Source organism: Triticum aestivum, chromosome 6A (genome assembly GCF_018294505.1).
Source record: "Triticum aestivum cultivar Chinese Spring chromosome 6A, IWGSC CS RefSeq v2.1, whole genome shotgun sequence".
NCBI lineage: Eukaryota > Viridiplantae > Streptophyta > Magnoliopsida > Poales > Poaceae > Triticum > Triticum aestivum.
This window is the reverse complement of record NC_057809.1, coordinates 566,721,784-566,730,946: the sequence shown is the minus strand read 5'-3', so window position 1 is coordinate 566,730,946 and position 9,163 is coordinate 566,721,784.

Genomic DNA, 9,163 nt, shown 5'->3' with positions numbered 1-9,163 from the left:
GAATAGAACCTTATATGGTTACACACCCAATGAAAATAGTTTGTTCGATCTCGATCGTAGTGATACACATAATCATAATATTGAAACCAAAAGATGCAAAGTTAATAATGATAAGTGCAACTTGTTTGTAGCACTGCCGTTTAGGTCATATTGGTGTAAAGCGCATGAAGAAACTCCATACTGATGGAATTTTGGAATCACTTGATTATGAATCACTTGATGCTTGCGAACTGTGCCTTTTGGGCAAGATGACTAAAACTCCGTTCTCCGGAACAATGGAACGAGCTACTGACTTATTGGAAATAATACATACCGATGTATGCGATCCAATGAGTGCTGATGCTCGTGGCAAGCATCGTTGTTTTCTGACCTTCACAAGATGATTTGAGCAGATATGGGTATATCTACTTGATGAAACATAAGTCTGAAATAGTTGAAAGGTTCAAAGAATTTCAGAGTGAAGTGGAAAAATCATCGTAACGAGAAAATAAAGTTTCTGTGATCTGATCGCGGAGACAAATATTTGAGTTACGAGTTTGGTCTTCAATTAAAACAATGTGGAATAGTTTCACAGCTCATGCCACCAGGAACACCACATCGTTATGGTGTGTCCGAACGTCGTAACCGCACTTTATTTGATATGGTGCGATCTATGATATCTCTTTACCACTATCGTTTTGGGGTTATGCATTAGAGACAGCTGCATTCACGTTTTAAAATAGGGCACCATCTAAATCCGTTGAGACGACACTGTATGAACTATGGTTTAGCAGTAAACCTAAGCTGTTGTTTCTTAAAGTTTGGGGCTGCGATGCTTATGTGAAAAAGTTTCATCCTGATAAGCTCGAACCCAAATCGGAGAAGTGCGTCTTCATAGAATACCCAAAGGAAATTGTTGGGTACACCTTCTATCACAGATCCGAAGGCAAGACATTCGTTGCTAAAATGGATCCTTTCCAGAGAAGGAGTTTCTCTCAAAAGAAGTGAGTGGGAGGAGAGTAGAACTTGATGAGGTAATTATACCTTCTCCCTTATTGGAAAGTAGTTCATCACAGAAATCAGTTCCAGTGATTCCTACACCAATAAGTGAGGAAGTTAATGATGATGATCATCAAACTTCAGATCAAGTTACTACCAAACCTCGTAGGTCTTCCAGAGTAAGATCCGCACCAGAGTGGTACGGTAATCATGTTCTAGAAGTCATGTTACTAGACCATGATGAACCTACGAACTATGAGGAAGCAATGATGAGCCCAGATTCCACGAAATGGCTTGAGGCCATGAAATCTGAGATATGATCCATGTATGAGAACAAAGTGTAGACTTTGATTGACTTGCCCGATGATCGGTGAGTCATTAAGAATAAATGGATCTTCAAGAGGAAGACGGACGTTGATAGTAGTGTTACTATCTACAAAGCTAGACTTGTCGAAAAAGGTTTTTGACAAAGTTCAAGGTGTTGAATACGATGAGATTTTCTTACTCGTATCGATGCTTAAAAGTCTGTCCGAATCATGTTAGCAATTGCCGCATTTTATGATTATGAAATTTGGCAGATGGATGTCAAAACTGCATTCCTGAATGGATTTCTGGAAGAAGAGTTGTATATGATGCAACCAGAAGGTTTTGTCGATCCAAAGGATGCTAACAAAGTGTGCAAGCTCCAGCGATCCATTTATGGACTGGTGCAAGAATCTCGGAGTTGGAATATACGCTTTGATAAGTTGATCAAAGCATATAGTTTTTGTACAGACTTACGGTGAAGCCTGTATTTACAAGAAAGTGAGTGGGAGCACTACAACATTTCTGATAAGTATATGTGAATGACATATTGTTGATTGGAAATAATGTAGAATTATTCTGCAAAGCATGAAAGGATACTTGAATAAAAGTTTTTCAAAGAAAGACCTTGGTGAAGCTGCTTACACATTGAGCATCAAGATCTATATAGATAGATGAAGACGCTTGATAAGATTTTTCAATGAATACATACCTTGATAAATTTTTGAAATAGTTCAAAATGGAACAGTCAAAGAAGGAGTTCTTGTCTGTGTTGCAAGGTGTGAAGTTGAGTAAGACTCAAAGCCCGACCACGGCAGAAAATAGAAAGAGAATGAAAGTCATTCCCTATGCCTCAGTCATAGGTTCTATAAAGTATGCCATGCTGTATACCAGATCTATTGTATGCCATACCACTGAGTTTGGCAAGGGAGTACAATAGTGATCTAGGAGTAGATCACTTGAGAGCGGTCAAAATTGTCCTTAGTGGAATAAGGATATGTTTCTCGATTATGGAAAAAGGTTCGTCGTAAAGGGTTACGCCGATGCAAGTTTGACACTAATCTAGATGACTCTAAGTCTCGATCTAGATACATATTGAAAGTGGGAGCAATTAGCTAGAGTAGCTCCATGCAGAGCATTGTTGACATAGAAATTTGCAAAATACATAAGGATCTGAATGTGGCAGACCCGTTGACTAAGATTTTCTCACAAGCAAAACATGATCACACCTTAGTACTCCTTGGGTGTTAATCACATAGCGATGTGAACTAGATTACTGAATCTAGTAAACCCTTTGGGTGTTGGTCACATAGCGATGTGGACTATGGGTGTTAATCACATGGTGATGTAAACTATTGCTGTTAAATCACATGGCGATGTGAACTAGATTATTGACTCTAGTGCAAGTGGGAGACTGAAGGAAATATGCCCTAGAGGCAATAATAAAGTTATTATTTATTTCCTTATATCATGATAAATGTTTATTATTCATGCTAGAATTGTATTAACCGGAAACATAATACATGTGTGAATACATAGACAAACAGAGTGTCACTAGTATGCCTCTACTTGACTAGCTCGTTAATCAAAGATGGTTATGTTTCCTGACCATGAACAATGAGTTATTATTTGATTAACGAGGTCACATCATTAGTTGAATGATCTGATTGACATGACCCATTCCATTAGCTTAGCACCTGATCGTTTAGTATGTTGCTATTGCTTTCTTCATGACTTATACATGTTCCTATGACTATGAGATTATGCAACTCCCGTTTACCGGAGGAACACTTTGGGTACTACCAAACGTCACAACGTAATTGGGTGATTATAAAGGAGTACTACAGGTGTCTCCAATGGTCGATGTTGGGTTGGCGTATTTCGAGATTAGGATTTGTCACTCCGATTGTCGGAGAGGTATCTCTGGGCCCTCTCGGTAATGCACATCACATAAGCCTTGCAAGCACTGCAACTAATATGTTAGTTGTGAGATGATGTATTACGTAACGAGTAAAGAGACTTGCCGGTAACGAGATTGAACTAGGTATTGGATACCGACGATCGAATCTCGGGCAAGTAACATACCGATGACAAAGGGAACAACGTATGTTGTTATGCAGTCTGACTGATAAAGATCTTCGTAGAATATGTAGGAGCCAATATGGGCATCCAGGTCCCGCTATTGGTTATTGACCGGAGACGTGTCTCGGTCATGTCTACATTGTTCTCGAACCCGTAGGGTCCGCACGCTTAAGCTTACGATGACAGTTATATTATGAGTTTACATGTTTTGATGAACCGAAGGAGTTCGGAGTCCCGGATGAGATCGGGGACATGACGAGGAGTCTCGAAATGGTCGAGACGTAAAGATTCATATATTGGATGATATGGTTAGGCCAAGGGGTCAAACCCATGAGGCTTTAGATCGGTGCAAAAAGGAGTTTTGCGGAGGCCAGGGGGCCAAACGCCGGAGACCCTGGCGTCTGGCCCTGGGCCAGACGCCGAGGCCCATGGCGTCTGGGCCAGACGCCAAGGATTGTGGCGTTTGGTCCGGGAGTCCGAGTGGGACTCTTGCCTTTCGGGCAAAACCGACTTTGAGGAGGCTTTTACTCCAAGTTTCGACCCCGGGGCTCAACATATAAATAGAGGGGCAGGGCTAGCACCAAAGAGACAAGAAGTTGAACCACGTGATCTATTCCTTAGCCGTGTGCGGTGCCCCCTGCCACCATATACCTCGATAATACTGTAGCGGAGTTTAGGCGAAGCCCTGCTGCTGTAGTTCATCAAGATCGTCACCACGCCGTCGTGCTGACGGAACTCTTCCTCGACACTTTGCTGGATCGGAGTCCGGGGATCGTCATCGAGCTGAACGTGTGCTCGAACTCGGAGGTGCCATAGTTTCGGTGCTTGATCGGTTGGATCGTGAAGACGTACGACTACTTCCTCTACGTCGTGTCATCGCTTCCACAGTCAGTCTGCGTTGGGTACGTAGACAACACTCTCCCCTCGTTGCTATGCATCACATGATCTTGCGTGTGCGTAGGAATTTTTTTTTGAAATTACTACGAAACCCAACAGTGGCATCCGAGCCTAGGTTACTTATGTTGATGTTATATGCACGAGTAGAACACAAGTGAGTTGTGGACGATACAAGTCATACTGCCTACCAGCATGTCATACTTTGGTTCGGCGGTATTGTTGGACGAGACGACCCGGACCAACCTTACGCGTACGCTTACGCGAGATCGGTTCTCTCGACGTGCTTTGCACAGAGATGGCTTGCGGGCGACTGTCTCTCCAACTTTAGTTGAACCAAGTATGGCTACGCCCGGTCCTTGCGAAGGTTAAAATGGAGTCTATTTGACAAACTATCGTTGTGGTTTTGATGCGTAGGTGAGATTGGTTCTTACTTAAGCCCGTAGCAGCCACGTAAAACATGCAACAACAAAGTAGAGGACGTCTAACTTGTTTTTGCAGGGCATGTTGTGATGTGATATGGTCAAAGCATGATGCTGAATTTTATTGTATGAGATGATCATGTTTTGTAACCGAGTTATCGGCAACTGGCAGGAGCCATATGGTTGTCGCTTTATTGTATGCAATGCAATCGCGATGTAATGCTTTACTTTATTACTAAACGGTAGTGATAGTCGTGGAAGCATAAGATTGGCGAGACGACAACGATGCTACGATGGAGATCAAGGTGTCGCGCCGGTGACGATGGTGATCATGACAGTGCTTCGGAGATGGAGATCACAAAGCACAAGATGATGATGACCATATCATATCACTTATATTGATTGCATGTGATGTTTATCTTTTTATGCATCTTATCTTGCTTTGATTGACGGTAGCATTATAAGATGATCTCTCACTAAATTATCAAGAAGTGTTCTCCCTGAGTATGCACCGTTGCCAAAGTTCGTCGTGCCCAGACACCACGTGATGATCGGGTGTGATAAGCTCTACGTCCATCTACAACGGGTGCAAGCCAGTTTTTGCACACGCAGAATACTCAGGTTAAACTTGACGAGCCTAGCATATGCAGATATGGCCTCGGAACACGGAGACCGAAAGGTCGAGCGTGAATCATATAGTAGATATGATCAACATAATGATGTTCACCGATGAAACTACTCCATCTCACGTGATGATCGGACATGGTTTAGTTGATTTGGATCACGTGATCACTTAGAGGATTAGAGGGATGTCTATCTAAGTGGGAGTTCTTAAGTAATATGATTAAATTGAACTTAAATTTATCATGAACTTAGTCCTGGTAGTATTTTGCAAATCATGTTGTAGATCAATAGCTCGCGTTGTTGCTTCCCTGTGTTTATTTTGATATGTTCCTAGAGAAAATTGTGTTGAAAAATGTTAGTAGCAATGTTGCGGATTTGATCCGTGATCTGAGGTTAAATCCTCATTGCTGCACAGAAGAATTATGTCTTTGATGCACCGCTAGGCGACAGACCTATTGCAGGAGCAGATTCAGACGTTATGAACGTTTGGCTAGCTCAATATGATGACTACTTGATAGTTTAAGTGCACCATGCTTAAACGGCTTAGAATCGGGACTTCAAAGACGTTTTGAACGTCATGGACCATATGAGATGTTCCAGGAGTTGAAGTTAATATTTCAAGCAAATACCCGAGTTGAGGGATATGAAATCTCCAACAAGTTCTATAGCTAAAAGATGGAGGAGAATCGCTCAACTAGTGAGCATGTGCTCAGATTGTCTGGGTACTACAATCGCTTGAATCAAGTGGGAGTTAATCTTCCAGATAAGATAGTGATTGACAGAATTCTCTAGTCACCATCACCAAGTTAGTAGAACTTCGTGATGAACTATAATAAGCAAAGGGATAACGAAAACAACTCCCAAGCTCTTCGTGATGCTGAAATCAACGAAGGTAGAAATCAAGAAAAACATCAAGTGTTGATGGTTGACAAGATCACTAGTTTCAAGAAAAGGGCAGAGGGAAGAAGGGGAACTTCAAGAAGAACAGCAAGCAAGTTGCTGCTCAAGTGAAGAAGCCCAAGTCTGGTCCTAAGCCTGAGACTAAGTGCTTCTACTGCAAAGGGACTAGTCACTGGAAGTGGATCTACCCCAAGTGATTGGCGGAGAAGAAGGATGGCAAAGTGAACATAAGTATATTTGATATACATGTTATTGATGTGTACTTTACTAGTGTTTATAGCAACCCCTCAGTATTTGATACTAGTTAAGTTGCTAAGATTAGTAACTCGAAACGGGAGTTGCAGAATAAACAAAGACTAGTTAAGGGTGAAGTGACGATGTGTGTTGGAAGTGGTTCCAAGATTTATATGATCATCGTCACACACTCCCTATACTTTCAGGATTAGTGTTGAACCTAAATAAGTGTTATTTGGTGTTTGCGTTGAGCATGAATATGATTTGATCATGTTTATTGTAATACGATTATTCATTTAAGTAAAGAGAATAAATTGTTGTTCTGTTTACATGAATAGAACCTTATATGGTTACACACCCAATGAAAATAGTTTGTTGGATCTCGATCGTAGTGATACACATATTCATAATATTGAAACCAAAAGATGCAAAGTTAATAATGATAGTGCAACTTATTTGTGGCACTGCCGTTTAGGTCATATTGGTGTAAAGCGCATGAGAAACTCCATGCTGATGGGATTTTGGAATCACTTGATTATGAATCACTTGATGCTTGCGAACCATGCCTTTTGGGCAAGATGACTAAAACGCCGTTCTCCGGAACAATGAAGTAAGCAAAAGATTTATTGGAGATCATACATACTGATGTATGTGGTCCGGTGAATATTAAGGCTTGCAGCAGGTATCATTATTTTCTGACCTTCACAAATGATTTGAGCAGATATGGGGATATCCACTTGATGAAACATAAGTCTGAAACATTTGAACAGTTCAAAGAATTTCAGAGTGAAGTGGAAAATCATCGTGACAAGAAAATAAAAGTTTCTACGATATGATCGCAGAGGTAAAATATTTGAGTTACGAGTTTGGTCTTCAATTAAAACAATGTGGAATAGTTTCACAAACTCATGCCACATGGAACACCACAGCATAATGGTGTGTCCGAACGTCATAACGGTACTTTATTAGATATGGTGCGATCTATGATGTCTCTTACCGATCTACCACTATCATTTTGGAGTTATAGCTGCATTCACGTTAAATAGGGCACTATCTAAATCCGTTGAGACGACACCGTGTGAACTATGGTTTGGCAAGAAACCTAAGCTGTCGTTTCTTAAATTTGGGGTTGCGATGCTTATATGAAAAAGTTTCATCCTGATAAGCTCAAACTCAAATCGGAGAAGTGCGTCTTCATAGGATATCCAAAGGAAACTATTGGATACACCTTCTATCACAGATCCGAAGGCAAGACTTTTGTTGCTAAATTCGGAAACTTTCTTGAGAAGGAGTTTCTCTCGAAAGAAGTGAGTGGGAGGAAAGTAGAACTTGACGAGGTAACTGTACCTGCTCCCTTATTGGAAAGTAGTACATCACAGAAAACTGTTTCTGCGACACTTACACCAATAAGTGAGGAAGTTAATGATAATGATCATGAAACTTCAGAACAAGATACTACTGAACCTCGTAGATCAACCAGAGTAAGATCCGCACCAGAGTGGTACGGTAATCCTGTTCTGGAAGTCATGCTACTAGATCATGATGAACCTACGAACTATGAAGAAGCGATGGTGAGCCCAGATTCCGCAAAGTGGCTTGAAGCCATGAAATCTGAGATGGGATCCATGTATGAGAACAAAGTATGGACTTTGGTTGACTTGCCCGATGATCGGCAAGCAATTGAGAATAAATGGATTTTTAAGAAGAAGACTGACGCTGATGGTAATGTTACTGTCTACAAAGCTCGACTTGTCGCAAAAGGTTTTCGGCAAGTTCAAGGGATTGACTACGATGAGACCTTCTCACCCGTAGCGATGCTTAAGTCCGTCCGAATCATGTTAGCAATTGCCGCATTTTATGATTATGAAATTTGGCAAATGGATGTCAAAACTGCATTCCTGAATGGATTTCTGGAAGAAGAGTTGTATATGATGCAACCAGAAGGTTTTGTCGATCCAAAGGGAGCTAACAAAGTGTGCAAGCTCCAGCGATCCATTTATGGACTGGTGCAAGAATCTCGGAGTTGGAATATACGCTTTGATAAGTTGATCAAAGCATATAGTTTTTGTACAGACTTACGGTGAAGCCTGTATTTACAAGAAAGTGAGTGGGAGCACTACAACATTTCTGATAAGTATATGTGAATGACATATTGTTGATCGGAAATAATGTAGAATTATTCTGCAAAGCATGAAAGGATACTTGAATAAAAGTTTTTCAAAGAAAGACCTTGGTGAAGCTGCTTACACATTGAGCATCAAGATCTATATAGATAGATGAAGACGCTTGATAAGATTTTTCAATGAATACATACCTTGATAAATTTTTGAAATAGTTCAAAATGGAACAGTCAAAGAAGGAGTTCTTGCATGTGTTGCAAGGTGCGAAGTTGAGTAAGACTCAAAGCCCGACCACGGCAGAAAATAGAAAGAGAATGAAAGTCATTCCCTATGCCTCAGTCATAGGTTCTATAAAGTATGCCATGCTGTATACCAGATCTATTGTATGCCATACCACTGAGTTTGGCAAGGGAGTACAATAGTGATCTAGGAGTAGATCACTGGAGAGCGGTCAAAATTGTCCTTAGTGGAATAAGGATATGTTTCTCGATTATGGAAAAAGGTTCGTCGTAAAGGGTTACGCCGATGCAAGTTTGACACTAATCTAGATGACTCTAAGTCTCGATCTAGATACATATTGAAAGTGGGAGCAATTAGCTAGAGTAG